Here is a 16,170-nt window from a genome sequence, read left to right as displayed (position 1 = left end):
GAAATTGGAATCTTTCCTCAGACTATCCACCATGCTTAATTGCAAATATGTTTGCAAATGTACAAAATGAAGTCATAGAACTAGAAGCAATTAAGGGAATATTTATCAAGAGGGGTGAGAAAGGACTTCTAAGGATAAGATTGATAGACTTGTAAATTTGGAATACACTCTGTCAAAAATTACCATGAAAAAAACGAAAGGAACTACAATCCCTTGCTCTCCATCCATGTTATGATGTCATGGGTGTCAGCAGTTTACGGTTTTCTCTGCCAATTAGTATTACGTTGGATGGATATAATCAGGGTGCTTATTCCCTTATTGAGGAAGATCTGGTTTGTTTCCAGTGTTTGCCCTTATGGGTAAAGTCACTGTAAACATTTTGGAACACATTGTGTGTGTGTGTCTGTGTGTCTGTGTTTCTATATTTCCTTTCTCTTTTGTAAATACCGAGGACGTGACTTTGTGGGCCGTGTGTCAGGTGTGTGACTTTGTGGGCCGTGTGTCAGGTGTGTGACTTTGTGGGCCGTGTGTCAGGTGTGTGACTTTGTGGGCCGTGTGTCAGGTGTGTGACTTTGTGGGCCGTGTGGCAGGTGTGTGACTTTGTGGGCCGTGTGTCAGGTGTGTGATTTGTGGGCCGTGTGTCAGGTGTGTGATTTGTAAGAGGCTGCCAGGCCTTCCTTCTAAGTGGTGTATGTATCATTATAAACTCCCACCAATGAAGTTTGCATGTTCCATTTGCCCTGCATTCTCGCTAACACTTTGTGTTATAATAAGTTCTCTTTTTTCTTTTTTAGGTATTCTAATGATGTACATTTCATAGCAGTTTTAATGTGTATTTCTCTGATTTCTGCTGATGGGCCGCAATTTTTCACATGTTTATTGGGCATTTGAATATTTTCTTTTGGCAAAGTGTCAGTTCAAATATTTTACATTTTTATTCTATTTGTGTGAGTTTCTTAAATAGTGTCATAAAAGTTCTTTTGTAAATCTGAGGTACCATTCCTTTGTCAACTGCATGTTTTATAATCATGTAATTATTTTCTCTAAGTCTGTGACTTATTTATTTTCTTAAGAGTGCCTTCTGATGGATGGAAGTTTTGCCTTTTTTATATGTGTAAAGTCTAACTTATATTGATTGCTGTGATTTGTCTAAGAAAACTTGGCCTACACCCAAGTCATGAGGTCTTTCTTCTATATTTTTCTCTAATGCTTATGATTTTATATTTTACATTAGTTCTTTGATCTACCTTGACTTAATTTGTGTGTAAGGTATGACTTGGGGGATAAGCTTCTTTTCTTTTTTAATGGATATTCAGGTATTACAGCATTATTCGTTAAAAAGACTTTTCTTTCTCTATTGGACTATCTTGGCACCTTTATCAAAAATTACATGTGTGGGTCTATCTCTGAACTCTCTGTCAGCTCCACTCTGTCGTAGCTACTATAGTTCTAGAGTAAATCTTGAAAGCAGATAGTGTAAGCTTTCTAAGTATGTTCTTTCTTTGGTCAAGCTTGCTTTGGTTTCTCTAAGTCTGTGTGTGTGTGTGTGTGTGTGTGTGTGATCTTTTAATTTCTACAATAATATCCTCCTGGATCATTAATGCATATTGATATTGCCTTTTTCAGTTTCTCCTGCCCCTCACTCCCTTGCTTTTACATCTTGCAATCACCTCAAAAAACAATTACATGCATCCAGTTCCTTGTCTCAGGCTCTGACTTGGGAGTGTGGGCAAATGATGTTCTTTGTGTCCATTTACCTTCACTGATCTTATGTCATACTTAATGTGTGCTTTCTCTATCTTAGGATTTTTAGTATATTATAAACATACTTTTTAGAAACGTATTTAAATCTCTACCAAGATTACACATTAGATGAGAAGTCAGAAAGTCTTGGATGTAAAGCGTTGCTACTTACGATCTGTATTTCCATGAAAAACTTATCTAATTATGATATGTTCCTACGTTTTTAAAATGAACATAATTACATATATTCTGCCCAGTCACAAATGTTTTATACAAATTGTGTTTTGAAATAAGATCATGTATATAAGATGACTTAAAAATTGCATTTTATAGAGGAAGATTGACTTAATTAACCTTTGATAATAACTCATTTTCTACATATTACCTATAAATAACAAGTTAATATTTCAATGTGAAGTTAGATTTACTAACACATGCTTGTTCATCACATGAAAAATGAGTATCCTGGAATATTGCAAGGTTTCTTTCCATTTCAGAAATATTTCCCATTTCCTTCTCCTACCAAGTATCTTCATGTGTCATGTAGATCATAGTAAGACATGTCCATGAAAGTGGGAGACATACGTACTTTTTTTTTTTCTTAATTGCAACTTAAAACACTTTTGTGAAAATTCTGCGGAAGTGTAAAGTGTTGAGTGATTTGCAGTAACTCATTCTGAATCCAGGGTCTGAGATTTCCTTTCCTATACAGAACCATATTGCTGTCTGTATAGACATATAAGATGTTAGGCTGGTCAAATTTCTTGTGATCTAGCTTGAATTTCTACCTCATATCCCCTCGCTTACCCCTACCTTGCTGCATACCTGGACCAAACATCTCTGCCTTCTCCTTCTCCTTCAAAGCCTAGAGAGGATTAGAGATGAACATTATTTCACCTTTTCCTTTTTCCCAAAAACCCTATCACTTTGCTGTTTGCTTCCTTGAATGGCGGACTTCCCAAGCCAAAGGGATGCCAAGAGAAGTCTTTCTATCCTGGTCTAAGAGGGTGGAACACAGTAACATCTCAACTCTATCTTTAACCTTTAACTTATTCTTTGTAAATCTGAGTTCCTGCAAAGTGGTGGGTTGATACTATTCTCTGGTGATCCTAGGTCTAATATGATCCTGGTTTCCTGTCCAAGTAGTTCTCTGAAGAGGTCAAGCATGTGCAGTTATTGACTATCATATTTTTTACAGATGTTTTTGGGAGTTTGGACAAGCCAGGTGAAGGGGGTAATCTGTTAATAAGTAAATTGAGATGTGTGTGCTAGGGAACATTTACATAAGAAGCAAGGTTAATCATTACTCTTACTGGGGGGATAAAGGAGGGAAGAGGATCTTTCTATATAACATTCATCATCCTTTGCTGCTAAAAGCACAGCCACCTCGTTATCCAGAGGAATTACTCTCCTAGTGTCTGCTCCCCACTCTGCCACCATCAAGCAGGATGTGGATCTAAATGGCACTTAGATTTGCGAGAAGGTGAGGGTACGGTGATGATGCAGAGAGAGATTAAAGAAGCGTCTTGACTGGAGCTGTTCTAATGAAATTCTGCTGCTTCTGATAAGGTCATTGGCTTATGTTTAACTTATTTTTGACATGAATAGGTAGGGATATTTTATTGTTAAACTAGCAGTTAAAACAAATACAGAAAAAATAGCGTTTGATTGTTAGCCATCTTATAAGCACTGGAGGTGAAGTCATAAAGACTCCATTTACCTGTATTCCTTTATTGTCAAAAACAGTTCAGGACACAACAGAGTTCCTTCCACTTTCCTTCTACTTTTCAGGCCTGAAGAAAACCTTCTATTTAAATTATGCCGTTTAATCTCATTATAATTTTGAAGTGTTCATGGCCAAGTTCCCAAAGAAATGAGCTCCAAATCTTCGGATTTGATCAATTCTTTCTCCTCCAGAGATTGTGTTCACTTATTCTTTGTGTGGGTTAAAAATATTTTTTTTAATTTCAATTATCTATAAAATTAAAAACAGAACATATTTTAAAGGTTAACCCAAACGGCATGAATATTAATCACATCTTAAGTTGGTTTCAACATCCCACCTTTTTCTTACTTGTTTATACACCATCATTGGTGACTGCGGTAGACACCTTTCAGAACACAGCCACAAATCAAGAATTCAGAGGCTGCTGTCCGCCCTGAGTAGGTGAAGTGATGGAAGACAGATTCTTCTATCGTCTCACCAAAGCATTGCTTATTTTATTCCGAGTTATAGCGTCTGCAGAACCAGAATGCTGTCGCTCATAATGGAGCTGGTCATTATTTATCTGTCAGTCCAGGCAGGAGTTGTAATCCACAGTACACTGGACAGCTGCCGTTTCTCCTTCCCGGTCAGTCATTCCCTGCTTTTCTGTTAAGTCGGCTTTCTTTTGAAACCCACCTTTTCCCACTCTCAGTCTACGTAGTTGGCTTGTGTTTGACCCCTTTCCCTTCAGTCCTAGAAGGGAACATCTGACCCAGACTTCGGACACAAGGATTGACCATACTAAGTTTACAAGGTAATTCTGAACCAGTGAGAGAGACCTATAATTCTGAGCTAATAAGAAAGAAGATCTTCCTTTCCAGGCAAGTTGCTGGCTGATAAGAGGCAGGCATGGGGATGCTGAGGGCGGTGTAGAGAGAGCCTGCCAGGAGTAAATCCACACCAAGGGAAGAAGCCAAAGATGGAGAGGAAGGGATGCCTCAAATTAGGTCTACAGATTTGATTTTATTTCATTGTTTTCGATAAACCAGGGAGAATAGGGTTTCTTGCAATGGAAAGAACTCTGATGAATAAGCAGGCAATCCTCTTGCTGATGAGACAGGAGGGGATACTAGAGACAGCAAGTAAGCGATCCAGAGAGCTGAACCTGTCAGGGATCAGTTGGCTGATGATGCCATGGACAGCATGCATTCTTGGCATATCAGACAGACATAAATTCAGATGACCGCATTTAGAGCAAACGCTGAACCATCCCCCCAGTGTCTCCTAAAATAGAGATGGGCAGTTTATTTAAAAAGCAAGGTAGGTGTGTGTTTGGCGCATTGTTTGTCAGACTGTGATGACTACTAGATAGTATTTTTCTTGCTATAAAAAGAAGAAAACCTGGGTACAGACAAGTTGCTGTGTACTCCCCAGATTATACACAAAGAATAGGGAATAGTGTCAGGATGTAAAGCCATGTCTGCCTGACCTGAAGGACATGTTCATCTCCTATCAGCTTACTAATAGCATGAGTGATCCTAGTTATTTCCTTTCTCCAGTAGCTCACTTGGGAGAGGGGGTGGGTAACAGACACGCTTGATTAAAATAGCCTCACCCACCAACCAGCCATAGTACATGAAATCTTCATATCCGGAGGTGCCTCTGAATTCAGATTCTCTTAATTGCAGTCCTCCTAGGCAGAGTACTTAAAATATGTCTAAACATATTATGCTGAACACTTTTACAAAATAAAAGGCCGGTCAATCTTGGTCAGTATTGATTTCTTTAATCTTATTGATTAAAGAATTTGTGTTTTAGATTCTTATCGAGTCAATCTATGTCTGAGTCCTATTGACTAAATCTCTGTGTTTGATGTAGAACTCTTTAGTTTACAGATGTTTTTGGATACACAGTCTAATGTGAATTTCACAAGCACACCATTTACATATAAGGTAATCGAGACTTGGAAGATCAAGGTAGCTTAACACATTATTGATTGGAGACATATTACTACATCTTTTGTTACTGACCAGAGATGTATCAGTACGTTTTTAGAGAGTGATACAATTAACATCACCATGCCAAGTTGTTAGAGCTTGAAATTGATGAAGTGTTCATTATACAACTTATGATTGTCGTTATAATTAACATTTTGCTCTGTTAGGTTTTTGTTGCAACCTTGTGTATATTATAAACGTAAAATTTTCAAAAATGACGCATTGTGAAATTTTTAGTGAAGAAGAATTTTTTGGTGAATTTTATGCAGATACTTTCTCTGATCGTACAAGCGACATATATACGAGTGTCTCAGAAGATGACGGTTCTTCACAATATAGTTCTGATTCAGACGACATGGATATTAGACCAAACAAAAAGACAAAAAACCTTAGTGATTGATTCTGATCCGGAAAGTGAAAATGAAACACGGTGCTGGAGAACGCTCTTTTGCTTCTACACAAGAGTGTAGAGCTTAACCCAGTTAATTTACATGATAGGGAGTTCGAAATACGCAAATCAGATTGCTTAAATTATTGTCAGTGACCTCCGAGGAAACGTGATTATTGAGTTTGTGAAAACCCAGATGAAGTAACACCACTATGCTTCATTCAATATGGTTTCTCTTAGACTAAGCCATGTCACACTAATTCATTTCTTTTTAAAGAGGATCTGTGAAAGGTGTCCATAAAATGGGTTGTTAAAGTTAAGCATGCATCAGAATCACCTGGTGGGTTTGATAAACAGACTGCTGGGCTCCAATTTGAGAGCGTCAGGAAGTCTGGATTGGGACTTGAGATTTTGTATGTTTCACAAATTTCCAGGTGATGCTGGTGCTGGAATCACATTTAGAACCACTGGGCTTCCCTGGTGGCACAGTGGTTAAGAGTCCGCCTGCCAATGCAGGGGACACGGGTTCCTGCCCCGGTCTAGGAAGATCTCACGTGCCGCGGAGCGGCTGGGCCCGTGAGCCATGGCCGCTGAGCCTGTGCGTCCGGAGCCTGTGCTCCGCAACAGGAGAGGCCACAACAGTGAGAGGCCTGCGTACCACAAAAAAAAAAAAAAAAAATAGAACCACTGGAAGAGTCATGGTACACTGTGCTTGCTTCCCCTCTTGGGGTAACGAGCTTTGACACCATCTGGAGAGATAAGTCCAGATGTGATGTAAGTGCCTTTTCAAGCTGCATTTCTCTTAATCTGCAGCCCAGAATGATGTAACGTCTTTCACTAGAATTTCTGTTAACTGTGCTCTTGGTGACCATTAGAAGTCTTGGCATACACAGGCTTTATTCAAGTTGCCAGGTTGAGTCATGCGTGCACCATTTTTTCTAACTTCAAAAAAAAAAAGGAATGCATTCAAAGTTGTTTAAGTAGAAAATGCATTTTTAAGAGGTTCTTACATGAATCATAGAATTGTTGGGATGGCCAAAGAAATATACTTAAGGATAAAATTGCAGGGATGATGCTCAAAACCATACCATTAAACCGTAGGCCTCCTGCTACCTCCTAACGTGCAAACCATTGTCAATCCTGTAACCTTACTGCTTTATTAGTCCACCTTTGAAATCTTCAGCATGTCCACAGCTGCCATCCCTTCCAGCAGAGTCAATTCTTCCCATGGAGACTTTTTCCTACAATTGCCCACCTGTACACTGAGGCCTGGAGGCATCTCTGAATCTACATCTCAAGTCTGTATTCTAACCACAAGCAAACTAAGAAAGGTATGTTTTTGGACTCTATCTTGGAAAGGCACTACTTAGAATATGGGCACCTTATTCACATTTAGGGAGATGTTCCAAAAATGTCAGCTGTCCCCTCAGCGGTTACTCTGTTGTGTCATAGAAAATAATGCCAAACATAATGTAAGACAGTTTACCATCTCCCGTGGTACCGTGGGTACACTGTCCTGAGCTAGGTGGTTCTTGCTTCAGGTCCCTGTAGTTGTAGTCAAGGAGTTGGGACTACTTCATCTGAAGGCTGGACAAGACTGGGTGTCCCAATGGCTCACTCAGTCAGTGCAGAGATGTCAGTCAGTGCAGAGAGTTCACTGGGGCTTCCAACCCAAGCGTCTACACTGTCTTCTCTCTGAAGACATGGACCTCTTATAGCATGATGGCTGAAATTAGGAGAAAACAAGTGAAGGGTAAGTGTGAGACAGGAATAGGAAGAAACTTCCAGTTCTGTAGAGCAGGGGTCCCCAGCCCCCATGCTACAGACCGTTATTGGTCCGTGGTCTGTTAGGAACCAGGCTGCAGAGAAGGAGGTGAATGGCGAGCAAGTGAAGCGTCATCTGTATTTACAAACCCTCCCCATTGCTTGCATTACCGCCTGAACTCCGCCTCCTGTCAGTATTATGGTGAGATGTATAATTATTTCATATATATTACAATGTAATAATAATAGAAATAAAGTGCACAATAAATGTAATGTGCTTGAATCGTCCTAAAACCATCCCCCTCCCCAGTCCCTGGAAAAATTCTCTTCCACTAACCCGGTCCCTGGTGCCAAAATGGTTGGGGGCCACTGCTGTAGAGGACTACCCTCTGTTGCAGGAAAATTGGGATGTGAAAGAATGGTTACTTCCCAGGTCTTGGGAGAGTCCTTGGGACGGACATCCAAGTGAGGGTCTTTGGCTTCACACAGGGACGAATTCAAGGGCGAGCCAAAGTAGAGTGAAAACAGGTTTATTCAGGGAGATACACACTCCATAGACACAGTGTGGGCCATCTCAGAGGTGAGAGGCCCCAGGGTTCAGGGTGGTTAATTTTTAATGGGCTGGGTAATTTTTTTTTAATATTTATTTATTTATTTGGTTGTGCCGGGTCTTAGTTGCGGCAGGCGGGCTCCTTAGTTGTGGACTGTGGGCTCCTTAGTTGCAGCTCGCCAGCTCCTTAGTTATGACATGTGAACTCTTAGCTGTGGCATGCATGTGGGATCTAGTTCCCTGGCCAGAGATTGAACCCGGGCCCCCTGCATTGGGAGCATAGAGTCTGGACCACTGCGCCACCAGGGAAGTCCCATGGGCTGGTTAACTTCATAGGCTAGCAAGTGGGAGGATTATTCTAACTATCTTGGAGAAGGGGCAGGGGTTTCCAGGAATTGCACCACTGCCCGCTTTTATGTCATGATGCCTGTGGGTGTGTCATTTAGATGCTAGTGTATTATAATGAGTGTATACCGAGACTCAAGGTCTACTGGAAGTCAAACCTTCTGCCATCTTGGGCCTGGCTGGATCTGACTAGTTTATGCCACACCCTCAAAGGCTGTGCCCTGCCCCCTGCCCTCCTGTCTGCCCTGCGTTTGGCACACGGCCACTTCGTTCATAGTCTGTGGGTCACAGGAGTTGCCCAGGTCTAGAAGGCACAGGAATGGCAGTAAGACACTGTAGAAGACCTTGTAGGTCAGGGGTTGTGGTGGTGAGCATCTCTGGAGTACACCGTCTGCCAGAATGTGGCTTGGAAGTAGAGACATGGATCATTTCTGCAGCTAACTCAAAAAACAGACACGCGTCTCATACCACAGACACACACACACACACACACACACACACACACACACACACATCTTGGCATTCAATCAAATGTGTTCCACCGTTGGCTTCAAATACTAAGCCAGTAATCTTTACTACCTACTTATCTACACATACCCAGCCAGATTTGAGGTCATTTGCTGTGATAGAAATAGGAAGGAAACAAGTGGAGGAGTAGATGTGGGACTTCCCTCTTACTAATCACAGGTGAAGAATAAGGTTCATCAGTACAGGTTTCCATAGTGATGCTGTCTAATGACGTACAGCATTTATTCCTTTCTCTTTTGTCCTAAGATAATCTTCTGAAAAAATAGTTACACTACAGACATGGAGTTGGACTGGACCATCTGGTTGATGCTCTACTCTTTTGAACTCAAATCACCCAAATTGGATATCTTCATGAATTAGGAGGTTCCCATAATTAGTAAGTTATATATTAGAATTGATCATTAAAAACTAAAGGATCCATTCATTTTGTATCTTTCTCAAATGTTAAGCTGTTTTCTCCCCAGAAAGACAATTGTGTACAAGGTCACCACCACATGTTCCTTCTTGACTGTCAATGAGATCAGAGACGAATGATCCTCATGACTCCACCTGCATCTGAAAAACACAGGGGAGGTGGGTACTGTCCCTGCTGTCTCTGTTGAGAAGCTTTATAAGCACAGCTTTGTTGTGGAGTTGCTGTAAAGATAAAAGAATTCTAGGCAACACTCAAGATCTCTTCATGCTTGATCGCACGAGGCATTCCAGGGACACCCACCAAGGTTATTTACAAGTACTGAGATCACTCAGAACTCATTCCAAACCCAAGAGCTTCTTTGAGGCTTTGGAAACCGCTTCCAAATTCCAACAGTTGCAAAAACGTCATTTCATCTGAGTGCCTGTAAAATCATTTAGTGCAGATGAGTACAGTTCAATATATTGAGTTATGCCAAATGAAACCTGTCTTACATCTTGAATTAAAGAATATAAATGTCCAGACTTCCACTCTGCTTCCTGCCCCTTCACAATTTGCCATCACTTCAATGTAAATAAAAGGCACCCCTCATCTTAAACTAACAATTTGAGGCTTACATTCTAGAATTCAATTAGAGGAAGAAGTTGGCCGTCTCAAGATTCCATGTATAAACACTTACTTAATTTTGCTACTTTCAAAATGAAGGTACTAGCCTCAGTTAGGCCTGAAGTATTAAAGTCCAGGGATCCTAAGATCTGCCGTGTCCAGAAAATGATTTTCTGGTCTGCGGCTGAGGTAGAGGACAGAAACTTCTTGGCCTTTTGGCTAAGCTTAAGTGTAGTATCTGTTCTTATCAGTTTAATTACAGGATTCTGCGGTATCACATTCTAAATATATCTCAACTGCGTCCTTTGTTCTTTATCTCTACTTTTAGTGCCCATGTTCAGCTTCTCATCCTCGTTATTTTATTCTACTGGAATATACTGACGGAAATGGTCAGACTCTGTGCCTCCAGGCTTGTGCTGTGTATAACCATTAGAAAGTCTACCTTAAGTATGCAACTATCTCATGGTCAAAATTAAATAAAGATAAAACAAAATGATTTTTTTTTAAAAGTATCTAAAAGCCACGTTCCTTAGCATGACGTAGCAGGAGCTGGGTGACCTGGCATCTCTTCCCCTCACCATTAACCAGTGATTTGTAGTTTTCTCCCAAGATTGAGAAGGACCCTACAACAGGGGCCACTCTTACTGGAATGCTAACCCACCTGTTTTTGGTCTGCCCATCACCTGTGTATTCTCTTTTTAAGGATTTAGCCTTGGATCATTTCTAGAAATTTTCTCCTTTTTTCTCCATTCCTCAGTCTGAATTGGGTTCTCTCTTTTTCTCTACTCCCCTTAAACCCTGAGCATCTCTCTAACAATATCCTTAGCATATTTTATCATCATCTGTTTGGTCCATCACAAAGTTTGAGGCCCTCTGCAGGCAAGGACCATATGTTACTTTTATTTTTGCACCCATAGCCCCTAGCATAAGTAAATGATAAATACTTGTTGAAGAAACAGATGGTTTTGTTCTCTACCTGATCATTTGGAAGAAACTTCACATTCTTTAAAAGATGTTTGGTATCCTTTGTAAATGTTCCAGGAAATAATTCACAGAGAAATGTTATACCGTAGAAGTTAAAGTAACTTTGAGTTTATTTCCATCACTTTTTTTTTTTTTTCCTTCGGTACGCAGACCTCTCACTGTTGTGGCCTCTCCCGTTGCGGAGTACAGGCTCTGGACGCGCAGGCCCAGCGGCCATGGCTCATGGGCCTAGCCGCTCCGCGGCATGTGGGATCTTCCCAGACCGGGGCACGAACCCGTGTCCCCTGCATCGGCAGGCGGACTCTCAACCACTGCGCCACCAAGGAAGCCCGATCAGTTTTTTAAATGTCAAGGTTTTGTACCCACATGCAACATGCAGAAGTATATTACAAAGAGGCATTGTCACATTAAAAAAAAAAAATTCGCAATACTTGTTAAAACAGTAGACAGACTATCTTCACAGGTGTAGGGACCAGTGCAATGGGGTTTTGTAGTAGGGAAAGGAGATTAGGTTCAATTCCAAATACAACAAGGAAAAGTGGGGATTTATAGCTAAAAAGCAGTGTGGAGTCAGTGGCTAGAAAATTACTAAAAGGAAATATTGGGGATAGGGTGGATTCTGCATAAACTGACTTAGCAAGAATCTTGCTGAACTTGGTCTCTTGAGGATGTGCCTGAGGACGCCAGCTCATCTAAAAGGGCTCAGAGGAGTCCAGGGCTAGTTTGGTTGAGGAGAGTATCCATGGCTGGCAGTGCCAACATGCCATTAGCACTGCTTCATTTATTACATCAGTGCCCAAAATGTCTTTGAAGCAAGAGTAGTTTATTTCCCCAAGGAAGTTGTGGTTCAGAATATGTATAAAGTTCAAATTGGTTCATCTTTCTTCAACACCATAAAAATGATTTCTACCAATAACCCTATAATAGAGACATACTATCCCAGAAGGATATTGAAAATGAAAATCACATGTGATGATCATTTGGCCAAGTCTGTGATTTCCAGTCGCCTGGGTTCTCTGCAGCCCTTGTACCCACCTCTGAGATGAATAGAATGTATTCAGGAAAACATTTTTGGTTGCTAAAGAGTTAGCAGAGCTAATTATACAAACATCAAACCTAAATTCATAAGTGAAAATAGCATGATTTGAGTACACATACCATAGACTTTTTCCCTTGTAGACGGGAATCACTGCACAATTTGTGAATAAGCCGTAAACAAACAACCATTAGCCGATCTATGAATGGAAAAGCCAAATCATAAGCAATTATTCAAACAAAATGCCCCTGTAAATTACTGGTTAAAAATAACATCTGTGAGTTTAACAGAGAACTATCTCTCCAAGTTCTTATTAAATCGACTCATCGATTTTTCTTTTCACAATTTGTTTAAAGGTCATGTGAGTAAAGGGAGGGTTGAGGGGTCTGTTCTTTCTGGCATCAGGCGATGTGTCTTCTGTCCATCACTGACTCTCAACAGAAACCAAACAATGGAAGGGAAAGAGTTTGGTGAGATGAGCAATAACCCAACTTTAATTTTGTCCCCCTGCTTCTAAGTGCTCAGCTGGGACTCTTAGCTAGTTATGAATTCATGGAGACGTTTCACAACTGTGCGAGCACACCAAATACGATTGATGTAGACAACACAATAGCTTGAGAGTGGATGGGAAGTGCTCCAAATTCAAAAAGTGACAGCACACACAAAATTGAAACTCACTATTTTTGTGAGAACTAAATTTCATTCCGTTTTAGCCATAAAAGTGAGCCATAAAAGGACTGTTTCCAATGGCAATTTCCAATGGAAAAGACTGGGATAGCATGACTCAGAAATACACATTCAGCATGTACATTCACAGTCATCTGTGACACCAATTTTATACATGCGACTTGAAAACAACTATGCCCTTATTTTAAGAATAAGAAATCCCTTTGTATCTGAAGAATTAAGGTTGTCTAATCATGTGATTATAGAGGAAAAACAACAGCTTTTCCACGTTTTATATCTCTGGGACAGCAAACTGTCTTTAGGGACTGTTTTAATAGATGCCTTTCCGAACATTAGTGCAAATGGGCAACTTTTCTAGAGACAACGTTAAGAAAAGGTTTCCTAAGTAACAGTGTTGTCTTGACTCATAAAACATAATCATCCAATGAAAGGCATAACTGGCGTTTTGGAATGTTCCAGCTGGTTGTGCCTACTGGTTTTAATTCCAAGCAATGATTCTCTTTCTTTTCTTTTCTTTTTTTTTTTCTTTTTTTTTCTTTGGCTGTACTGCGTGGCTTGTGGGATCTTAGTTCCCCGACCAAGGACTGAACTTGCGCCCTCGGCAGTGAAAGCACCGAGTCCTAACCACTGGACAGCCAGGGAATTCCCTTCTTTATTTTTTTTTTTCCTTCAGTTTTATTGAAGTATAGTTAATTTACAATGTTGTGTTAATTTCTGCTGTACAGCAAAGTGACTCAGTTATACGTGTATGTGTATGTATACACACACACACACACACACACACACACACACATTATTTTTTGTATTCTTTTCTGTTATGGTTTGTCATAGGAAATTGAATATAGTTCCCTGTGCTGTACAGTAGGACCTTGTTGTTTATCCATCCTATATATAATAGTTTGCCTCTGCTACTCCCAAACTCCTTCCCTCTCTTTCCCCCTCCCCCTTGGCATCGCTTTTTTTTTTAATGTAGCTCAGATTCCCTCTGCCACTTTCAACAGTAGTTTCCAGAGAATCTGCGCTTAGAAGTGACAGGTTAAGCAGCTATCGAGAGGCTGTTCTTTATTGTTCTCTACTAAGGTTATTAGGCTTCATGACACATTTTGTCATTGACCTGCACATATTTAAATAAGGCAGACATAATACAGAATTTCTATAAGGAAAACCTGAGAATAACTGCTTCAGTTTTCTTTTTCTGTTATTAACTCTTCCCACTTTCACCCCTTTTTCGTATCCTCTGTTTTCCACCTTCTATGATTAATGGTTAATAAAATACATAGAATGATTGTTGGGGGAATACAATGCAAGCTACACTTGCTACTAAATGGGCAGTTCAGACAGACTCTGGATTTTAAGAGGGAGTTGCTTGGCTATGAACTGTATACTTTAAATAAAAATCTTTGGAACACGTAGGGGGAACACTCCATCTGTTTTGGGAGTCCCGATCCTATATACTCCCTGGAGAGTGGGAAATATTATTGAGATATGTAACTAAGAATGTCCATGAAAGGGAAATGAAAAGGTCATTTTAGCTCTTGCCTTCTCTTTCTTAAAAGCCTCGTAGTAGAAAAAAATAAATTCTATTTTTGAAAGGAAACTGAATTTTACCAAACCTCCCATCACTTGTATGAAGCAAGAGGCATCCAGAAATGCTAGAAAAAAGAGTAACACTCACAGGGCTTTCTGAAACTGCATTTACTTTTGTTTTATGTTATTCTTTTCCATATTTTATGAGTATGCTGTTAACTTTCAAATATGGGAGTCCTATTATAAGTTAAGAAATAATTCACGATAGTAGATTTGGCGAAGGACTTAATGATCAAATATGGCTATTCTTCATGAATGAGTAATTGTTCTTTTTCACAGCTGGTAAAGAGAGTACACGAAAAAATGAATGTCCTAAATAGATCTGTATTAGCAATATACACAGAATACATGCAGAGAATGATCCTCTTTGGTCTCCCCATGAAACTTTTATACAGGATTCAGTGTGACTAGGAAATACCGTACATATAGAGGGAAACCCTCCCAGTATATATTTAAGTAGTGGAAATGAGGCCAGTGTTGGTTAACAGGGGTTATACACAGACCTCCTATAGGAGCATGGGGAATGCGGATGGCTGGGGAGGGCACAGTAATTTCGGCAATGATTAGCCTAATATGTAAATGTGAAATCTCTTCTTGATTATGTCAGTATGACACTGAAATCATGGAATTTTATAGTCTAGGGTTCTAATTATTGGTCACCACAAGGCAACTATTTGTCTTAATATGTGGACTCTTACATGCTTAAAATCTTTAGGACTTTTTGGGTTTGTGTAGATTTTTATTGCTTGGTTAATTTTTTAATGTTTTATATTGTGTATATTTTATTCTCTATCATAGCCCAGGATTTAGAAATGCCTAACACCTAATCGTTACTCAGTAATTATTGGCTGATTAATGAATAAATATTGTTTTTGAGAGAAGCATATCAGAGTTTGTGAAACAAGGACTTTCTGGAAAATGTAAGATGCATGGGTAAAATTCACAAAGCATTACCGTTCTTCATTGGTTTGTGGGAAAGACAGAACCCTTGCCAAGAGCAGAGAAGTCACTTCTCAGCTTTAACTTTTTAAATGGACTTTTAAAAGCTCCTAAGACAGACCACCACCATATAAAATGTCAGAGAAGGGAACTCTCAAGTCTGGTATCTGAATACCAAGAGAGAAGTTTGGTGAACTGATCGTAGAAGGTTTTACTGCAATCCAGAACATTAGTAAGATGGAAAATATGAAAAGGGCCAGTTTCCTCTCACTTTTCAGGAGGTTCGTGTAAAATCCCTTCTTGATGTCGGGCTGGTGTGAGGACATATGAAAAGGTCTGAGAGAAGAAAGCTTGGGGGTATGGAGGGTGGTGTGAGACCTGGGCTCCCACAGTCACTCCTGCTTGAAAGGCCCCAGTGGGTTTCAGGAGGATTAGGAACCCCAGGTACATTTTAGGGGTTCAAAGTCAAGGGAATCTTGTTCTCCACTTTCTGCTTGGAATTCTGGGAGGAGACCATCACACAGTAGGATAGAAGTCACAATGTGAACTGGTGTCCCTTGCTAATACTGTAGCAAATCATTCTTTATGTAAAGAGGGATTAAAAATGAGTGATCATGAGAAGGTAAATCTTCGTTAGCAAGGCCTATTTGGAAGCTTCTGGTGTTTAGGCTCCAGGATATATTATCTTATACTATGGACACAGTAAAAATTAGTTCACTTTCTTTCCCTCTCAGAGAGTTTCATGCAAGTCTGAACAAGATAGGTGCCTAGTAGGTGATCCTAGGTAAATCAGGGCCAAATTTTAGAAACTTCCAAAGTCAAGCCTGAACACTAGCCTCATGATTATACTTTATCCATAATAAAAACAGAACACTTTACTTCATCTTGAACACAGAACC

General features: G+C 40.0%; 1 pseudogene; it reads left to right on the top strand.

Moving 5' to 3' along the window:
- Positions 1 to 10,237: 10,237 nt before the first annotated feature.
- On the top strand, positions 10,238 to 10,359 carry LOC137216261 (U2 spliceosomal RNA; annotated as a pseudogene).
- Positions 10,360 to 16,170: the final 5,811 nt, after the last annotated feature.

Source organism: Pseudorca crassidens, chromosome 21, assembly GCF_039906515.1.
Source record: "Pseudorca crassidens isolate mPseCra1 chromosome 21, mPseCra1.hap1, whole genome shotgun sequence".
NCBI lineage: Eukaryota > Metazoa > Chordata > Mammalia > Artiodactyla > Delphinidae > Pseudorca > Pseudorca crassidens.
Note: the sequence above shows the minus strand (reverse complement) of the source record. Positions and strands in the feature narration are given on the sequence as shown.